A 23,115-nucleotide genomic window follows, 5' to 3' on the forward strand; every position below is an offset into this window, starting at 1 on the left:
AATAAAGAAACCAGTAGCGTATGTCGTCTGCTAAGTGTCATTTAGCAGCCACGAGAGACAATTTTGTAGCCTAGGCTTCATTTTTGCAAAGATTAAGAAGTAATGTATGCACTTTCACTGTTAAAAAAACGAAACAGGTACACATATACCGTACCTGTAGATAAAATAATGTAACTACGAGTCATTTTACAGGCAAAACTTGTTGAAAATGCAATCATTATACTGTCTGACTGTTCTGTTATTGACTTTCAATGATACATCTATAAATATTTTGTAATGAATTTTCAAAATAGTTTTAGGAATTTTCTTTCCATATGGAAAAGAACCTGAAGATTTATAAAAAGCTGTCCAAAGCTTCTCCGAGAAAAATTGAAAACGTAAATTCTCTAATCAAATGGCAAAATCAAAAGCTCAAACACTCCAAACGAATTAATAACAAATGAAGATGTTAGAACAAAAGAGATGCGGATTATGCAACAAAAGGGATAGTCCAACTTGGAAACATTGATTCACAAAAAGAAAATTTTGGAAAAAACGTACATCATTACAGGAAATATTTGTACCGATGGCTACAGTGCTGAAGGTCCCGAGTTGGATTCTCACTCGGGGTGCTAAAAATATCAGTACATCAGAAGGGTAATTTTCACCCTCTCACACACATCTCTGGTACCCAGACCGGATTTTAAACTAGAATGGGTACTTTGGGGGCCTGGGTTGTTCAAAGTTGTCCCCTACTTTGACCTGGATATCAATCTTCTGATATCTCTGGTTTTCTGTTTCCACTGAGTGGCCTGGTGGTTCTCTCCGAGTACTTTGGCTTCCTCCACCATAAAAACAGACTTCCCGGTGTCCTACACACCCACCTATAAGTTGTCATAAATCATGCATGGGGACGCTGGTATTAATTAACGGCCAGTTAAAGAAGTCTAAATCAAGCTGTGACAATTTCCGCACTAGATAAGAAGTTTCAGTAGCAATAAAATCATGTTAGAAAAAAAAATTGGTGACCTGAAATGGGGGGACATTTGAATCCACAAGCCCGAAGCTCAATAATAACAATTTTTTACTTGACTTGAAGAGGAGAATTTCATTAGCCAGACTACAATTTTTACAAACCATAACTGTAGGACTTGTGGTTAACACTAACAGGGACATAGCTAGATATTCAGTCAACTGTACATTAGGGACCAATCAGCAAGGGGTCTGGGGACTGCTCAAGGCCCCTAGCTGGTCCAGGGCAGAGCCCTGGTAGGGGGTTCAGGAAAATGGTTTTCAGTGTTTTAGCTGCAAAATTTCATGTACCAAAATAATAAATTTACTGGTTATCTAACCATGATAGTGAACTTATAGGGGACTTCATGCCCTTATCATTTCCAACAAAAAAATACTTTTTATACAAGATTATTAAATGATGTATTTATTTATTTCAGATTATTATAGTTGCAACAGTATTTGGTCTGGAGTTCAAATTTTGGAAGAATTGGAAATCAACTGACCTCAACTATGAAGAAAAATTTTGTGAGTTTTTGTCGAGCCTTAGACTTTAGTCGAAAAAGCGAGACTAAGCTATCCTACATTCTGTCGTTGTCGGCAGCGGCGTCCACAAACATTCACTCTGTGGTTAAAGTTTTTGAAATTTTAATAACTTTCTTAAACCATACTAAGGATATCTACCAAACTTGGACAGAACCTTGTTTATGATCATAAGATAGTATCCAGAAGTAAATTTTGCAAAAATAAAATTCCATTTTTCCGTATTTTACTTATATTAAAATGGACTTAGTTTTTCTGCAGGAAAACATTACATTCACTCTCTGGTTAAAGTTTTTAAAATTTTAATAACTTTCTTAAACAATCATTAGTTTGTACCAAACTTGGAAAGAAGTTTGTTTATGATCATTAGATAGTATCCAGAAGTAAATTTTGTAAAACAATAAATCGATTTTTTCTGTATTTTACTTTAAATGAACTTAGTTTTTCTGCCAGGAAACAACACTTCCAGTTAACATTACATCCATCCAGTTAAATTTTTTAAAAACATTTGTTAGATTCGTAAGCTATTCTGAATTTTTTCCAAACTTGGATAGAAGCTTCTTACAATCAAAAGATAGTAGCAGAATATTTTTATTTAATTGTTTTCCCTCATTTTTGTTGAGCCTGCATTTTACAGCAAAAGTAGGCGAGACACTAGGTTCCACGGAACCTTTACAATTTTTTTTTAGACAGCGGCGAGGATATTTTTATATTGATTAGTGGAACAAATTTGATTCAATGCATCTATATACAAGAAGATGGTGAAAGATTGCCTATGAGCAATGTTGAGACATATTCTTATTATCCAACAGAGTCAAAATGAAGCAAATTAAAGCAACTATAGGTCACTGTACAGCCTTCAACAATAAACACAACATACCGTGTTATAAATTCGCTTGAAAAGGCCCTATCATGACAAAGTTAAACATAGCTAGGGCCAATTTTTTTATAAAACACAACAGTGAATTCAATCAAAATGAGACATTTTATGTTCAGATTATCTTGGTTGTGAAAAATATAACATGGTCCAGCTTTCAATGGAAGACAAAATAATCATCATTCTGCACAAAAAGATTTTAGTAATCAAATAAACTTGATAATTTTCAACTGGTTTTAAACAAAATGAACCATTAAGATTAAATCATTTTCTACAGACTCTTTCCTGACATCAACATGTATTTGCTTTCATACCTTGATTTGTCTTATGATATTTATATAGTATTGGATTACAAACAAAAAACATTTAATATATATTTTTATTTTATATAAGCCTTTGATTTTTAATCAGTTAAATGTATGCCTTTATTAATCATGATATTTATTTTTATACAAGGAAATCCCAAGACTGGTGGAAATGGATAAGAAGGATTTCCAAAAGTTTGAGGAAGATGAGAGATCTGGTGATATTGACCAATACTTTACTAAGATGCAGCTTGCTAATCTCTCTGCTTATGAGACACTTAGATACAGAAATATGAAGAAAAATTATGAAATGATGGTTAAAATGGGTAATAAGACTTAAACTACCACCTAGTCTTTTTTTCTTAGTTTTATCATGGAAGTATTATATTGACAGGAACTCCAACAAGCAGACTTCAAACGTTTATAGTGCGATGCCGCAAAATCTTTAAGTATCTGTTAATTAACTCGACATGTCTTATGGATGCATGGGATCCTATCAAATTTTTGGAACCTCGTGAAAGATCGTAATTACGGAACATACTGAAATAAACGGATGTGTACTTAATTGTCAAGGAAATGACATTTACTGACAGTGTGAATGACAAATATATCAATATTTACGGTTTTGCTGCTTTTGAAAAAACAAATAAAAAAGAAATGAAACGAAACGAAATTCTGGCAACTGTTTTCTACACATAGAAAAAAAATATATAGAAAAACCCTGAGGAGTAAAAATACTCAGAAGCAATACACATTTAAGTATAAGTACAAATGTAACAATCAATCTTAAAATAGTATGATTTTTATTCATAAGAGGATCGTTGGCTAATCACGCGTAGCTGTATATTCTAAGCTTGAAAATCATAAAATTTTCATGTAAAATAAACGGAAAAGTTATCAGTCATAATTATTGATATTTCGGAACTGTTTAGCTTTTTTAAACACACACCAATAAATTCAAACCATGCAAATGTGATTTTCATGATAAAAAAAATAACTGCTCAGACCCAATTAAAGTGATCGTTCTTCAAATGCATTCAGAAATATTTAAAGCCATCCGTAAAAATAAATCTGTCAAACATCAGAATATTCTTGGACAAATTGAATGTTAAGATTAGTTTACAACGAATTATCATAAAAGGTGTAAAAATTAATCTGATTGACTCGTAACCTGATATTGCTATATAGAGGAAATCACATGTGTGTAATTATTTAAAACATCTTTAGTCTTTAAAATATATTTGATAAGTAAGTTAAAATCATTTTACGATATTTAACGATAGAGAAAACCATATATCTTTGCGTTACACTCGATAAGAGTTTACGATTTTTTCTTGAAATTTAAGTTATCTGGCGCCATCTGGCACACTTCACGCGCATCACATTATTTTCTGCTAACACTCTACTACAGACTCATTTAATTTTTATAACACGATATTTTCTGATTTTCTAGTTATATTGATAAAAATATATCTAACAAAACTAAAAATAATCTTAACTTCTTTCCAAATATAGTTAATTTTCTTATGTCATTCTGTGAAATATGGACCGATTTTTTAGATTGTTTCAGCTGTAGTTTTTATTTATTGAACAGAATCAGGTGTCGTTGTCCATGTAGCGATTCGCAAAAAGCCACAGGAGTTTCCGTGTTTATTTACATTGGTAGGTAGACAAGCCCTTCGATAACAGATCACGTGATAAGATCAGTTTCTGTAAACTTTACAGGCGACAGCGGCATCGCAGATACCCCACAAAGGAGTTCTCACGTTCTTGACAAACTGAGTCGGAAGCTTTTATTTTCTTAAAGAAATCAGTGGGATCCGAATTTGCTAATTTTTCATTGGAGTTCCTGTCAATATAATACTTCCATGGTTTTATATATACCACAATCAAAGTCAATGATTATTCTTTCTAAGGAATTCAATTGAAATGACAAAGATAACAAATATCCAGCTATATTATCATAAACTAGTGTAAACATGTGATAAATTGTAGAAATGTTGAATTTATATATATGTACCCTTTATAGTTTGTCCCATAAATAATAGTGTTAATTAAAATAAAACTAATGGATTTCTATAATTTCAGCAATTTGACCTACAGTTTTATTGTAAAGCATGAACAAATGCAGACTTAATATCAAATAACCTGCAAAGGTTATGTGTTTGAAACATTGCATATTATTAAAGCATGGATTCCAGAAAAGATATTTTATTTTCAGGTCTACCAGCACAGAAACCTGAATTCATGAAAGCACTGAAGCAGAAACAGATTGTTAAGAATACAAATGAGTTGGGTTTTGATGAGATTAGAAAACCTAATTCAGGCAAAGTGAAAAGACATCAAGGTTTTTATACTTACCTAGTTATTCATTCAAATGATTTATATGAAAATGGTGAAATAAAGTCATTGCTAGACCATGTTTTCTTAGTTCTCAGGTAATTTGTTATACAGAGTATCAACCTTTATTAAGTGCATAGAAATTATATTTTAATATACAATTCCATAATGTAATTATAAACTGATTAATAAATAAGAGCTTTAAAAAAGATGTATAAGATTTGACACAGGGACTATCAATACAGTCGACCATTCCACTGATTGCATGATAACTAAATGCAAAAGGAGATCATGGTTTGGCACAAGTCCGAATAATTGTGACATTTTTAAGCAGTTAAGCTGCTTTATGCGAGCACCCTAGATTTATGATCTTCCCAATAAGTGCTGAAATATGTGCCACTTTTAAAATCTGGCTGGCTATCATGTTATTTATAACTAATTGGACACTTTTTCATATTTTTTTTTCTGGAATATAAAAAATATAACCATAAAAATCTTAAACGGTCGTCGATTTTCCCAAAAGCTTTGAGGTTGCACATAGGACGTAGTGCTTGATAGAAATCCTTCTTTAGTTTATTATCCCCTGTGCTGTTGGCTAAGATGTCAAAGATCAATTGTATGAAATATTTGATCGCCGAAAATCTATAAAGATTAGTCGTTTACATTTCCCGTATGGCAAAAGTCGTAGGAATATTGTCGGTCATCGATACGTATTACATACGTCAGTAGTCTATTAATCAGCTGATATAAGTTGGCGGCAATTTCAAACTTATGAAATTACAAAGAAAACGAAATTTTTAAATTGGGAGAATTCTGATGATACATCTGTGACGTTAAGCGGTAGCCCGAAGTCCGAGTCTAGTTTAAATAAGCTCGGTCAGTTAACGTACACTGCCGACAGTCTGACCGGTCTAGTGCATATCTATGTGAACTTTTTTTAATCGTTACTGTAAGTTAACGCAGAATGTCGCACAACGCAATCGATATTCATAAACTGATACTCTCTTCCCTGCAAAAATTCCGTAAACCAGTTTTGACAGTCTCCCTAATAAGCGATTGTTCAAAATAAAAAAAAGCTCGAAAACGGTCAGTACCACGTGTTTTGAAGTTGTCAAATTTTGGTAATTATTGATTTATTTATGTTGCATAGACTGAATAAAATATAATCATAACAGAAAATAAAAAAACATTGAACATTTTTGTGTCGGAAGATATTTCGTAATTGCCCGCTTGACATCTTGTGTATTTTAGACGATTGGTTATTAGGACGACTTCAGTGACTGGTTACCGTTAATTTTATGAAAAAGTGGAACCAGTTTTGTTTTCTTTTCGAAAGTGTTCACATAAATTTTGGTCACAAACATCGTTTGATATACATGTTTACGACAGTGTGCTCCGAAGTCAAAGGAGGAATTTACCAGCACAACAACAACATGGCTTCACTGTCGGAAAGTGTGAGACCATGAAAACATCAAAAAGGCCGTCTCGCAAGTCTGACCAAGTTACGGAGGCTAACATGAAAAAATACTAGGATTAACGGATCCAAGAATTTATTATTCGAGAATATTAGACGGACGGTCGTCCCTGACGGCCCTGGCTCCAGTACGATAATCGAGTTATGTTGTGGACTGGAGCACGGAAAAGGAGGCAAATTTGTATCTGTATTTGTATTTGAATAAGAGTTGTTCAGCAAATTGAAAATTTATATGAAAAATCATCAAGAATAAAATTTTAACTGATTGATTTTTTTTCTTTTCTTGGCCTGCATCAGAAAGGATGTTCTCTTTAACTTCCAAAGTCAAGTTTGAATGAGAAATTAATTTGAACGAAATGTGATGGCAAGGGGTTTATATCTACATGTATACCTTCATTTAACATGTATGTCTTAAATTCTTGTCAACAGTTTTGAGAAAGTTTTTTTTAGGAAAGTTGAATTTTTTATATTACATGGAGAACATGTTATATACCGTAGATACTCCCTGATAAGTCGGAAGTTTGGGAGTAAAATTCAGAACCTAGAGAGGGGTTCCGACTTATAAGCGAGATCTAGAGACCAGAGGAAAAATCCAAGCTCGAGAAAAGTGGTCAGGAGTGAATTTCCTGGTCAAAACTACGTTGGTGATTACCAAACCTACATAAATCCCTAAATTGAAAGTTTTTGGCGAAAATAAATGACTACAATACTGTCTTTGTGTTTTATTTGTTCTCTGTTAACCTTTTTCTGACAATTTGTGTTGAATTGCCGACTGTTTCCGGTTTGTGTATTGATTTTCATGGTCAAATGGTTTGTGCATAAACCCAAAAGAAAGAGCCAAGAACCAAAAATGTAAACGAGATTACAATGTACCAACTATGTAAAAGGATGTATTCAGTGGAGTAATTGTGTCATTGTTGTGATATAATGATATCAATTCAATACTTATAAATCATACAATAATAAAAAAAAAAAATTTGATAGTCATTCCTAAGATCAAAATATTATTCATTAAAATGTCTCAGGTAAACACAAAGATTACAAAATTAATAGGCAAGCCAATATAATCCATTGATAACCCCTAATTAAGAGACAAAGAGTTGTATTCACTAAAGGTGTGAAAAATATCAGTGATAGGTGAACAGATGACACTAATGAGTTATTATAGGGAGGTATTTTAATGTAAAGTTGATTAGCTTCACTTAATTTTTTTTAATCCTTTAATCATCACAATATAAAAAGAATTATGAAGTCTACATGCTTCTTTAACACTGAGTTATTTGTGCTGGGAAAAATATTGATTGACTTTAAAAAAAAATAGGTTCATATTGGTTTATGTTCGCTTTTCTCAAACAATAGGTTGTTAGTCATACCCTACAAAATCATTGATGCATTACGTAAACAACACATGGCCAATCTGTAATCAAACAGTGAACAAAACAACAGGAATAAATACATCTTTATTATTAAAAGCTATATAAATTATCAAAATCAACATCAACTAAATTCAAATCAAACAAACATTCATGCAGAAAATGAATAGTATTCCTGTATTTGCATTGGTTTTACCGGCGTTCAGTAACTGTCAGCTGCAAAAAAAATGTCCCAATTTCGTCCGACTTATACGAGGGTCAAGACTAAATCCTCAGAATTTGGAGCTGAAAAGGGCATCCGACTTATAGTCGGATCGACTTATAAGCGAGTATCTACGGTACACTTCTAGATACAAAAATCTAACCTCAGAATGCAGGATTTTACATCTAATATTCCAAAATTTTCGTGGGGGGGGGGGGGGGGGCATGCCCCCAAACCCCCCGGCCTAGTTGGTTCAGATCACTTTGTGATCTTCACCGGTGACACAGATTTTATCTGGTCCAGAACATATAATTTTGGGCAAGTATTATTTTTTTTTTAACTAGCCCTATGGGCTAGTGCTTCTATTAGTTTTTAACACAGACGGGCCACCCCCGAATTATTTATTATTTGATTTTAAAAATTACTTATTATTGAATTTAAAAAAATTAACTGGCTCAAAACTCTCCCCCTGACATAAGACAGTGTATGTGTACAATCTCATGCAGACAAAGAATATATATAAATATAAATTGGAAATAACTTTTTGAAAGTGTAAGGATTTCATAACATGAACATTACTGTTAAAGCATTATTTGATACTAGAGAAATATCTGAGAACAATGCCTCAGATAAATATTTTGACACTTTACACTATTCATCTGAACGTGGCCAAGTTTGCCTTTGGGTTTTTGATTAACTGCCTACAGCACCCTTTGGTGCTTTGATTTTTTTCTGGGATGCTTTCCTAAGACATTGTAACGCTGAAGCCATTTTTTATGTCTGGACTATGAGATATAGTTTTTGGGGGAAACTTTGAGAACCAATTTTGGCATGAAATCTTCATTGCCAGCAAGAAATTTATACATAGTAGCAAAGTATTACCCTTTTGTGCTCATTGATGCAAAATATTTCCAGAAATATCTAAAAGAAATGATGAAATAAGATATGATTCCATTTATAGTAAGCAAGTATAGGTCCCTTGATTGAATATTTTTCTTTTCAATGCCATTGTCAAAATGTGATATTGAGAGTTCGTTGTTCATTACCTGAATTTCTGTGGTTCAGTCTGCGATGTTAAGTCGGTAGCCTGAAGCCATTGTCTAGTACCAAACAAATCAGACTGGTAGTTTACCAGAGTTAGCGAAATCTTTTTTCCCCTGGTGGTCCTTGAAGTAAATCTGCTGGTCCTCACTATTAATCTATTGAACAATACTTAAATTGTGTCAGTCCTATGCAAAATTTTGGTGGTGATTTACCCTTGGCATTATAATCTTCCCGTATTAAAAGGAGATTTATTTGATAAACAGGTCAAACAGTCAAAGATTTATCTAAATCAAAATTAGAAGCAAAGAAGAAGAAAAAAGTTTCACAAATAATTGATTCTGATTCAGATGAGGAATGGAGACCCAGATCAGAAAAACGGAAAAAAAATCCAGGTACTTATTTATACTTACTGTAGTTTCAGAAATTATTGCAATGTTTTCATATTAAATTGCAAAAAAGTGACAATACAAGGCTTTTAGATAAATCTTTTTCTTTCATAAAATTTTGTAATTGCATTAATTTCTGAATCAATAGTAATTGGTGTTATTGAATAATGTCACTATCATTTGGTTCACTGTAGCTTTAAAAGAAAATATATCAAAATTTTAAAATGGTAAGAAAATTATGTGAAGTACCTGATGCTACCAAACTTGAATTATATATTAAAGGAAAAACATTATCCTCATAGAATGTAATCTGATGAAAAAAGCCGACAGATTTTGTATTAATGATCGGTTGCTTTTATAAAACAAAGTATGAAATATTATACAACTTAGATAAAATCTATAGAAAGGAGAACAGACTATCTTTACTCTTTTCCAGCATTTGAAGTACCAAAGAGTAGGATTAGAAAAGAAAAGAAGGAACAAAATAACTTAAATTCTGATGTAAGTGGCAAGATTGGGCATGTTATTTGTTAACCTTTTTAATTAATTTATTGAAATCTTTATTCTCTGGATTCTGGTCAAGAGAAGACGCTTAAATAGTACAAATTATTTATCTTTTTCCAAAAAAATATTTCAAAATTCCTATTCATATTTATAGTTATAATTAGGATACAAATTGGTACTAAATAGAAACATCAAATCAGTAAAAAATTTGTACGGCCTACGGAAGGAGAAAATATCAGTTTGGCTGTGCAAAATTAAAAACTGGGATATTAGGAGCATTTTGGATATTTAATATTAAAATTTAGGGGCCTAACAAATAATGAATAGTCACATGATTATTTCGGAAGATTCAAACAAATTTATGCAATTTATCAGGATCTTTAGAATTAAATGGCATCATGAATGTCAACTGTACATGTACTTTGCAGACAGTTATAAATTTTCTGTCATTGAAAGAAATTTTTGAATATTCATAATTTGTTCTCTTCAGGATGAAAATGTTGATGGAGTTTCTGATGAAAGAGAAGAGACTGGGAAGTCAGGAAGCCATAGATATCCACAGAGAAAAATTCCTCTTACTAATTATATGTATCTAGAAGTACCTGATGATGATGAATTTATTTGTAAGTAGATTCAATTTTAAATATTTTGCATGTTCAATAGTACTTAAGTGCACTTGATGAAATTTTTAAATCATAGTCAAGCTAAGGGTTATATTAATTGTCAAGTTATTTAATTTCAACCATGTCTGTGTTAAATACCATCTTATTTTCACATATACTTTATTTCGCGTTTAGTTCTTCCTAATTGATTTTGTGGCAATTTGATTTCGCAAACCTAAAATTCTCAATGAAAAAAGATTTTTACATATTCATGGCGATTTATATTAGTGTTATTTTTCTACTCTCAAAAATTAGTTGGTTTACAGTGATAAGCAATTTGTTTCATGGATTGTATTTGAAATGAAGAAAAACTCAAATAAACAAAAACTAAACATGATGTTTGGTATATATGCCAGAACTGTTCATGAGATGTTCAAAACAAATTAGATGATAAACTTGTTTTGTTGCAGATTGTGAAGATTGTGAAAGAGAATATGAAGGAGACTGTCCTGTTCACCCCTGTATACCTATATTTGATTTCCAGGTATGACTCAAGATAACTTAATTAGCTATGTGATATATAGTCAGTCTGCGACGTTAAGCGGTAGCCCGAAGCCCGAGTCTAGTTTAAATAAGCTCGGACTAGTAAACGTACACTGCCGATAGTCCGACCGGTCTAGTGCATATCTGTGTGCACTTTTTTAATCGTTACCGTAAGTTAACGCAGAATATCACTCAACGCAATCGATATTAATAAGCTGACACTCTCTTCCTTTCAAAAATTCCGTAAACCAGTTTTGACGGTCTCCCTAATAACCGATTGTTCAAAATAAAAAAAAGCGCGAAAACGGTCAGTACCACGTGTTTTGAAAATGTCAAATTTTGGTAATTATTGATTGATTTATGTTGCATAGACTGAATAAAATATAATCATAACAGAAAATAATAAAAAAACATTGAACATTAAAGTCATTTTAGCGTCGGAAGATATTAATTCGTAACTGCCCGCTTGACATCTTGTGTGTTTTAGACGGTTGGTTTTTAGGACGACTTCAGTGACTCGTTACCGTTAATTTTATGAAGAAGTGGAACCATTTTTGTTTTCTTTTCGGAAGTGTACACATAATTGTGGTCACAAACATCGCTTGATATACATGGCTTCACTGTTGGAAAGTGCGAGACCATGAAAGGCATCAAAAAGGCCGTCTTGCAAGTCCGACCAAGTTACGGAGGCTAAAAAAAAATATGAGGATTAACGGGTCCGAGAATTTATAACCCATTGCCATTAGACAGACGGTCGTCCCTCACTCCCTCAGTCCCCACTATAACCCTGGCTCCAGTACGAGAATCTAGTTATGTTGTGGAAGTAGCTTCTGTAAGGAGCACGGAAAAGGAGGCAAATTTGTATTTGAACTGGAGTTGTTCAGCAAATTGAAAAATAATATGAAAAATCATGAAGAATAAAATTTTAACTGATTGATTTTTTTCCTTTCTTGGTCTGCATCAGAAAGGATGATCTCTTTAACTTCCAAAGTCAAATTTGAATGAGAAATTAATTTAAACAGCTGTCTTAAATTCTTGTCAACAGTTTTGAGAAGGTTTTTTTTTATGGAATTGGAAAGCAGAATTTTTTATTTTACATGGAGATAACAGTACAACATAAGAACGAACTATAAAAATAAGTTGAAAAAGGCTTAACTCAACAGATGGACAAAAATACAAGTAGACATGTACATCCTGACAACAAAAAGACACTAGGAACAGACCTGATATACTCGCAGTTATCTGACAGCTAGTTCAAAGCCACTAACAACAAATAAAAAATCATGCATCTAAGACTAACTAATAATGCATCTAAGACTTTACTTTTTATCTATATTTTTGAAAAGTTATATACACTTCCAGATACAAAAATATAACCTCAGAATGCAGGATTTTACATCTAATATTCCAAAATTTTCATGGGGGAGCATGCCCCCAAACCCCCCTAGCAGGTTCGGATCACTTTGTGATCCTCAACCTGTGACACAGATTTTATCCGGTCCAGTACATAGAAATTCGGGCTAGAAATTATTTTTTTTTTACTAGCCCACAGGGCTAGTGCTTCAAATAGTTTTTGGCACAGACTGTATAGTTGATTATATGCCAAAAATTATTGATTGACTTAGTTGATACATATATTATTTGTGAAATAGACTAGGTTTTAACAATCAAAGAATGCAGATATTGGAATTTTTTTTAAGAAAAAAGATGGTCTGCACAACATTGACCGAGAGAATATTTTGTTGATGATTATACAAAATGGATGGTAACAAATGACAACATCATGCACAGAAGACTTAGTTTATGATATACTGCATTTGATCAAGAATTGGATTTATTTTATTAACTGCATTCATTTTATCTTAAATTATTTGTAGACCACTTCTACAGATGAAAGTCGAGCAGTCAACACTTTACCTGATGGATTGTCTGTTAAAGAGTCAAGAATACCTAATGCAGGACTAGGTGTCTTTGCAGATAAAACATTTCAGAGCAGATGCAAATTTGGACCTTATCAAGGGGAGATAACCAGGGATGCTGAAATAGCTCATTATACTGGATATGCTTGGCAGGTTGTTAATTTATTATAAATAATTTAAATGTAAAATTGTTTTGCCTGTTTAGAAAAAAAGAGAAATGCGAAGGAAGGAAAAGTCACGTGTAAATAGCAAATATACAGATAAGTGAAGTTAATTTGTAAACACTGAATGCTACAACATTACTACATTTACATTATGGATAAAAAATCATACAAATTCTGATATGTTTTGACAGGGATCCCCATAATACTCTGAAATGATAAAAAAGAGTGAACAAAAATAATTGAGGGGGATTGGAAGGCACTGCCTTTTTTTTTTTAGCTCAACTGGCTCAAAAGGGCCAAGTGAACTTTTCTCATCACTTAGCCTCTGTTGTCTCTCGTCTGTCCTTAACTTTACAAAACTCTTCTTCTCTGAAACCACTGTGCCAAATCTAACCAAACTGGGCAACAATCATCATTGGAGTATTTAGTTTAAAAATGTCTGATGACCGGGCCAACCAACAAAGATGGCCCCCCATGGCTTAAAATAGAACATAGGATTTTGGCTTAGGCCAGGATTTTTTAATTTGTTGGTTTACGGATCTGCCGACCCGATTTTGCCGATTTCCAAAATAAAAATAAAATAGAATTTTCAGGCTTTTTGGTGGAAGAAGACGTCAAGTCTTCTGAAGACCTTAGGGGCTGACCATTAAAATTGAGCCTCCGTATGCCGCATTCGTTTCTGTGTATTACAATTTCATAACAACTTAAGATTCCTAGAACTGATTTTTACACATGATTAAGCATCTGAATCATTTAATTTGTAAATTAGGATTGAAAAACAATCACTATCGTAAATATGACCCTTTTATTTATGTAAATTATTAGATTTCATCTAATATCCACATGAACGTTATTTGTTTACTTGTAACCGGATGTTTTTACTGTAGATATTTGTATTACGCATGCATGAATTTGGTATCGGGACAACTCGCCCTGTTAACAAGTTCGCCCTTGAAGTTCATACATGTGAACCTCCCGACGGGAGTACAAAACTCCCGTTTTCAGAGGTCTCCTCCCGTCCTCCCGTTCAGGAGAAAAAACTCCCGTGTATGAAATATTTCATGAATGAAATTTTTCAGACGCCATATTTGATCATTTCTTACTACTCTACGGGTGTAATATTGACACCTGTGTTAAATTTTACCTGTACATCAAAGAAGATGTATAATTAATTGGCTTCACTTGACAGCTGGGGTGTCAAACATACTGGTAATCAACAATGTTTACCTCTGGCTAACTGCCGTTGTGTTATAAAAACGATGTGTATTGGAAATATTGAAATACATTTTTGTTACTTCCCTTTGTTTTATCCTGTTTTCAGTTATTTTGCTTTTAAAAATGTGAATTGTAAAAAGACTATAAATGATTAATATTTTAATAAAATAATCATAAACGAATGTTGATTAAATGAATTTAAATGTTTTGGGACAAATAAAAAAATATAAATTTATAAATTATTTTAGCAATCTAGACCTCCTTTCAAGGATTAAATTGAAGTTTATATTATAAATCTGTTTCTTATTTATGTGTTTGGAACATACAATATGTACGTTTAGACTAATAAATTATTAGTTAGTTTAATTAGGATTATAAACCCTTGGGTTTGAGAATTGTAGATGTTAAAATGTATATAAGATTTTATTGTGTAAGCTAGTCTCTTAAGTTTTCTGCAAATAAGACTGTCATAATGCTTAAAAGCCATGCAGTACTACTGTTAGGGTTTGTTATTTTTTTAAATTAATTTATGATGTTGCAAACAAACATGTAGAGCTTATTTCTTTCTTATTTGTCTATACATTTACCAATGATAAGGAGATGGAGACATGAATAAAAATCTATACAGATAAGATAGATAAATATAATGATTTATTTGCAAGCAGTGAACAATCATTTATCAAAAACAAAACAAAACTAAACAGGAAACAGATTCTTCTTAATATTTTATTTTATTCAAATAGAAAGGCAATAAGGGTACTTTAAACATATTACAATTTGTAGAAAAAACACAATTTCTACTTCATATGGTTACATTTACGACAAAATTTATGTCGATAAAAAACCTCCTGATCTGAGTCCTAATCTCCTGACCAATATTTCCAAATCTCCTGATCTAAGTTTCACAGTCCATCACATGTATGGAAGTTACCAATTTGCAATCCTGTAGACAAGAAGATTTTGTTTTTTTTTATAAATAAAAAGGATCTATTTCTTATTAAATTGTTGTCTTTATTCATTGTTTTTCTTTGTCATGTGAATTAGATGCCCTTCTACTTCAAATGGTTTGAATCTATTTATAAAATTATTCAAGACTCAGTTGACAAGAGCAGTACGTTGCTGTTTGGAGAATTTGATTAAACTATAAAGGCTCATAGAAAAAGAAAAATAATTGAAATTGAATGTACCTTCTTGAATCTTCTGAATAATTTATTGCAATATAAATCCCCTTTGACAAGAGAAATCTGACTTTTGTCAGAAATATTGTTTTCACATGTGCAAAGGTAATAATGTGTGGTGGCCATATTGGTTTGTTTACAACTATGTGAAGAAGCCTCTAGAACCATGACCTAAACATAAATAATTTCCGAAAGCGTAAACTTTAAGCAACACTATTTTATCAATCATGAATATTTTCATAAATTTAAATTTGATTATATTTAAAGAAATAAAATTGTAACAATTACGATTTTAGATTGGAACTATTTTGTATAAATAGATTATTAATACACAATACGTTTTTGTGCAATGCTGTTACATATAATTTTAATTGGGAATCCCTGTCTGCTATTTGGTCCAATCAGCTTAGGGGTTCCCCAGTTGCTGTTGCATGTGAAATCTCGTTTACTAATTGCTTTTCGAGATTATCCTAATTAACCAATCAAAATTTACACTGCATTTGAATTAACCAATCAGCGCTTAATTAACAGGGCTTTTGTTTTAGGCACAAGCACATAATTATTCTGAAAGCAACGCTTGCTTGGAGCAGACATTCTAATTTTCTGGGAAATTATTTATTTATAAAAATCATGAACGGATATAAGTTTTCAATGTGGAAATTAACCATATTATATATGTGAACGTTTAGGAAACGTATACGAAGTGATTTTGCATTAATAACATTCCCAATTAGTTTTTTAATGTCAAAATTGATGTTACGACATGGACAAAATAAAATACAATCAGGAAGCAGAATCGGCTTTGTCTGTTTAACTTTCATTGCGGAATCTCATCTGCAGCAGCGTGAGATGGCTGGTTTATTCCAAAGCTACGAGTTTTGTGCTTCTGACGACCCGGCGTAACAGGATTAATTCGTATTCCAAGAGAATTTAACGGCACGATTTATAATTGCTATAAACTGTTTTTTTTCAATAAACTGTCTTTCCATCAAGTCTGATGACGAAGATATTTCATTTAGGACGGGAACCAATCACCAGTCCGATAAATTAATGGGGTGGGCCGAAGTGATGAAGCTAAACACAGCCACCGCAAATGAAATGCTAGAACTTGGATTTGACAGCATGGAGGCCGTTGCGTTGATTGAAAAGGAAGATTTGGATAACTCGAGTATTCCGATAGGCCAACGAAAGTTATTACTCCGAGCAGTAGCAAAAACATTTAAGAAAGACTTTTCGCCAAGCGAGAGAATGGCGGCAAATTCTAGACTTCCGGCAGTATCAAATTCTGGTGCATGCGCATTACAAGATGGCGACGACGGAAGTACTGTGAACAAAGATGGCGGCGCCCATGAGCATCTTAAAGATGGCGGAAAGCAAACAAACACAGATGATGCTTACGTTAATGCTGTATTGCAACAGCTTACGGCACAGCAAACACAATATACATTCCTCTGGCTTATTGGATGGACGTCAAAACCATAACATTGCGGGAAATTCGAATGAAAGTGACAATTCCGTAACCAATTTAGGTAACACTGGCATTAACTCTATTCTATCTTGGCAGGATCCGCAAATTTATTTGAAACATTCAAACATAGACAGTAAAGTTAATTATTTAGATATTATAGATTTTGTTGGTAATGATATAGGGGGGACCAGTATGCCTGAAGAGCGTCTTATTTCCCATGCATCAGGGGGGCAACTAGTGTTTAAGTCTGGGCCATTAAGGCCAAAACTTGAATCTCTGTGTCAATGGTCTAGGGCAAACTTGTCAATAATGTACAAGCTGCTCAGAACTGGAGAACTGACACAGACACAGATCCTCGATTATTTATCATATACCATGAGATTTTACCAGTTAGTTTCTTCATGCGAGTTTGTGTCAGTACTTTTTTTTGATAGAGAATATCGTAGGCTTCAAAAGCAGCATACTTTTAGATGGGGTACTGACATTCCTCATTTGCAAACTTTGAAATTTTCGAAAAACTAAGGATTTTCTTACCCCAGGAGTAGATTACCTTAGCCGTATTTGGCACAACTTTTTGGAATTTTGGGTCCTCAATGCTCTTCAACTTTGTATTTGTTTGGCTTTTTAACTATTTTGATCTGAGCGTCACTGATGAGTCTTATGTAGACGAAACGCGCGTCTGGCGTATAAAATTAAAATCCTGGTACTTTTGATAACTATTTGCAGTCAGTTAACTTACGACCTAAAGCTGTATACAATAAATCTCAGGCATCTGGTCCAATATTTAAGAATGCAAATAAACAGCAACAGGACTATTCCAAGTATACTTCACACTCTGTAGAAGGAAATGAAATTTGCAAAAGTTTTAACAGTAGGAAAGGTTGCTCATTTCCTAACTGTCGCTATGTTCATATTTGTTCAATTCAAGGTTGTGGTGCCCAACACCAAGCCTTTGCCCATCCAAAAAACGGATAAAGGTAAAGCCTGTGCGTGACTTGGTGTATAATGTTTGGCATGATGAACTTAAAAATGATGTTGATAAAGATTTTCTTTTGCAAGGCATAAAAAATGGGTTCGACATTGTTCAAGATAATTTGGCTTCATCACACATTTCGGCAAAAAATCACCCTTCAGCTAATCCTTCAAGTCCTTTATATAACAAAGCTCATCAACAGATTTTGACTGAAATTGAAAATGGAAATTATGAGTTTGCTAAGTCCACACCTAAAATTATTAGCCCTTTAGGTATTATTCCAAAATCTGATGGGGGTGTAAGGATAATTCACGACTGCAGCAGACCACTTGGATCTGCTGTAAATGATTTTGCAGGGGATGTAGAAAAACAAAAGTTTCAATCTGTTGATGATGCAGCAAAATTAGTCACAAAAAATTGTTTCATGGCCAAAGTCGATTTAAAATCGGCTTATAGATCAGTTAGCATTAGTTCCCATAGTCAACAGGTCACTGGTTTACGGTGGACTTTTCCTGATGGTCAGACCCGTACCTTTATTGATAAAAAATTACCCTTTGGTTCAAAACTTGCACCAGGTATTTTTCATAGGCTATCACAGGCTATTCGGCGCATGATGTCACGCAGACGTTTTACCATTATAGCTTATTTGGATGATTTTTTCATTTGCGAAAAAACAAAGCAGCGCTGTGCACATGCACTTAGAATTTTAATTTACTTGCTGCACAAGTTAGGTTTTTCTATTAGTTGGTCCAAGGTTGTTGACCCTTGCCAGAAATTAGTATTTCTAGGCGTGGAGATAGACTCCACAACATTGGAATTAAGATTACCTATTAAAAAACTTGATGAATTAAGGCGGGAACTAGCAAGCTTTCAGCAGCGCAAGCATGTTTCTAAGAAACAATTGCAGTCCCAGGCAGGCAAGCTAAACTGGGCTTCGTTAGTGGTTCATGGCGGGAGAGTTTTTCTCCGGAGAATCATTGACAGCATAATGCAGCTCAAGCATGACAGGCACAAAATGCGCTTAAGCGGCGATATTTTGCATGATATCCATTGGTGGTATAATTTTATGGCAACTTTCAATGGAAAATCCGTCTTACTCAATACTAACCCTGTCACCTCAATTTACACAGATGCTTTCAATACAGGTGCAGGTGGGGATTTTGGTACTGATTGGTTTTATGTCAATTGGAAAGAGGATTTCCCATTTGCGCAATCTTTGCATATAAATGAGCAAGAAGCACTTGCAGTGGCTTTGGCAGTCAAACGTTGGGCTAAGTGCTGGCAAAATAGGCGTGTATTTATTTATTGTGATAATGCATCAACTGTTGCCTGTATCAATAAGTGTACCTCAAGGAACAAACTTTTGATGTCCTTTTTGCGTGAATTGTTTTGGCTATCTGCTGCTAATAATTTTCATCTGGTCGCAATTCATTTACCAGGGAAGCAAAATGTTTTAGAGGATGCTATTTCCAGATTGCATGAATTAAAGTTATGTCAATTTTTTATGAAGGAATGCCTATCCACCCCTTTGTATGTACATCACCTTGTTCCTCACATGTCCTGTCTTTCTCTGCGCTTTCTCATCTTTAGGCTTACAGGCACACAGTCGTGACAGGTCAAGTTTTTTCTTCAGTTTTCCATGGGATCAGTCTTAGCATTTTCTAACGCATGTCCTACTTTCTACCTTTACACAGGTTTGGGGTTTTACTTTGGAGTACCACAGATTTTCAACTGGAATTTGCTTTGTTTGTAATTATGTTTACATGTATTGCTTTATTGATATGCAAAGAAAATATTAAACTGTGGTTCTTTGTCCCAAACCTGTGTTTGTTCAGTTTATACTTCTAACTAAGAACTGGTTAACATATCTTTGGCCCCTTACTGATCTCTGATTAGTGTGAAACAGATGCTTCATTTGCACTGTATCTTTTCAGCGTTTGGTTCGGGCCCCAAAAAGGGAAAGTATCTTAGTATTCACAACATAGTCCCTAAATAGATTAAGGAGCAATATATAGGGAGGATTGGAGGGGACTAGTAATGTGGATAAATAAAACTATTTTGTATAAATAGATTATTAATACACAATACGTTTTTGTGCAATGCTGTTACATTTAATTTTAATTGGGAATCCCTGTCTGCTATTTGATCCAATCAGCTTAGGGGTTCCCCAGTTGCTGCTGCATGTGAAATCTCGTTTACTAATTGCTTTTCGAGATTATCCTAATTAACCAATCAAAATTAACACTGCATTTGAATTAACCAATCAGCGCTTAATTAACAGGGCGTTTGTTTTAGGCACAAGCACATAATTATTCTGAAAGCAACGCTTGCTTGGAGCAGACATTCTAATTTTCTGGGAAATTATTTATTCCCACCCTCCGCTCCCTAGAGGATAGTTTTTACTTTATTGCTTTGTCATTTCAGCCTTTTATTATGTTTATTAAAATATATTGTTAATAAATAGAGTAGTAATGTTTTCAAAAGAACTCACAGTTATTATGTACTTTGTGTTAGGAGTACCACAGATTTTCAACTGGAATTTGCTTTGTTTGTAATTATGTTTACATGTATTGCTTTATTGATATGCAAAGAAAATATTAAACTGTGGTTCTATGTCCCAAACCTGTGTTTGTTCAGTTTATACTTCTAACTAAGAACTGGTTAACATATCTTGGGCCCCTTACTGATCTCTGATTAGTGTGAAACAGATGCTTCATTTGCACTGTATCTTTTCAGCGTTTGGTTTGGGCCCCAAAAAGGGAAAGTATCTTAGTATTCACAACATAGTCCCTAAATAGATTAAGGAGCAATATATAGGGAGGATTGGGGGGGACTAGTGATGTGGATTAATAGAGATTCTATACAGACATGCTTTGATCTATTTATAGCCAAATTAGTTTACCTGTGTGAAAATGTAAATAATTTGTTTACTAAACAAGTAAAGACAAACTATGGATGGAAGATATTAATTAACATAAATACTTCAGGACATTTGATTGATTTTAATAAATATAGGATTTAAAAACTGCAAGTGGAAACAAATTTATTCATTAGCTACATAATCAGCTGATAATTTTTTTTCGCAAACATTGTGATGATGTTATTGATAAAAATCACTCCATCAATCCTCCAGCCCTTTCACATATTAAGCAATAAATCTACTTATTATTGTAGAATATTCAATGAATATACATTCATCCGACTTCTAATTAAATATATTGGGTAATCGGATATTTTTAGCTGACAATTTGGGTATCCCATTGGCCGGAGTCTGCTGTACTACCATAAACATATAAAGATAAAATATAGTAAATAGTGTTTTTTTTCACTAATTTATTGACAATTTATTGACATAATACTGGTTGTAACATATTTTATTTTTGTATTCAGGTTGGGACCATAAATTATGAGTGGTGTCCTTTAAATGAGGGACTGTCCCTAAAACAAGGGGTCATTTTACTGTTGAAAAAAATAAAGAACATTTTTAAGATTTCTATTCTATTTCTATCAAAAGTGGGAAAATTCATTATATTTGGAACAACCTTTCTAAATGAGGGGTCAAATTACTAAAGAAGACATAAGTTTAGAAACAACAGAAAATTCTTTTGACATGTGTTGACCATTCAGTACTTAATGGATGCTTAGTTCTTGGGGAAAAGTTTCATCAAATAATATGAATATAAATGAATTTTTTTTGTGCTCATTTTTTACAGTGGGTTGTAATGATCTTCCAGTAAGGTTACCCCTCATTTGGAGTGTTGTTCCCAACCTGTTAAAGGTCCATCTTTGTGCATAATTCAAAATTGGAAATTTAATTTCAACAAGCATCTAATATTCTTACTCTAGAAAATAAACCCTGGTCTGCATGGTCTTCTAGCTACATATATATCTTTTCTACCGATTTAATAACTAGAATCATGCAAACAGAATAAGAAAAAGGTAAAAGAAAAACAAGAGAAAGATCTTAGAAATGAAATTCTTATTTTGGAAGAAAAGGTAGATGAAGGTTCAATACAGATTTTGGAAAATAAAAAATGTGAATTAGAAAATATAAGAAAAGAAAAAATTAAAGGGAAGATAATTCGATCAAGAATACAATGGGTAGAAGAGGGTGAAAAACCTACTAGCTATTTTTGTGGGCTAGAATCAAAAAATTTTACAAATAAGATAATACCAAAAGTAGAAAAAGAAAATGGAGATGTAATTTCAAAACAAAAAGATATTTTAAAAGAAGTAAAATCTTTTTATGAAAATTTATACAAGAATAAAGACAAGTCAAAGGGAGATAAATTCAGTAAACTTAAAGAAGGATTAAAAGATAAAAAATTTAAAAAACTAACTGATGATGAGAAAAAAAATCTTGAAGGAGAAATAACAATTGAAGAAGCTGGTTTGATATTGAAAAATATGAAAAATAATAAAACACCAGGACCTGATGGTTTCTCCACAGAGTTCTTAAATTTTTTTTGGAAAGATTTGAAAATTTTTGTTGTCGACTCCTTGAACTACAGTACTGAGATTGGTGAACTATCTGTTACGCAAAAACAAGGAATCATTACATGCCTGCCGAAAGGAAATAAGCCTAGACATTTCTTAAAAAATTGGCGACCTATATCTTTATTAAATACAGTTTATAAAATTGGCTCTGGAGTTATAGCAAAACGCTTTAAAACAGTTTTAGATAAACTGATAGATTTCGACCAAACTGGATTTATTAGTGGAAGATATATTGGAGAAAATCTTCTTTTAATTTATGATATCATGCAATTTACAGAGGAAAAAGATATACCAGGACTTTTGCTGCTCATTGATTTCGAAAAGGCATTTGATTCGATTTCTTGGGAATTTTTAACTAGTGTCTTGAAGTTGTTCAATTTTGGAGAATCAATAATAAATTGGGTTAAAGTTTTTTATAACAATATCAAATCAGCTGTTAACCAGGGAGGACATCTATCAGAATTTTTTTCTATAGAACGAGGCTGTAGACAAGGTGATCCCTTGTCGCATTATATTTT

The 23,115-nt window shown here is 33.0% G+C and overlaps 1 pseudogene; it reads left to right on the top strand.

Annotated features, from left to right (window-relative positions):
- The window catches only part of LOC134695377 (zinc finger protein 493-like), a 35,437-nt pseudogene continuing 12,322 nt past the window's right edge, over positions 1–23,115 (top strand).

The sequence above is a fragment of the Mytilus trossulus genome, chromosome 13 (assembly GCF_036588685.1).
Source record: "Mytilus trossulus isolate FHL-02 chromosome 13, PNRI_Mtr1.1.1.hap1, whole genome shotgun sequence".
NCBI lineage: Eukaryota > Metazoa > Mollusca > Bivalvia > Mytilida > Mytilidae > Mytilus > Mytilus trossulus.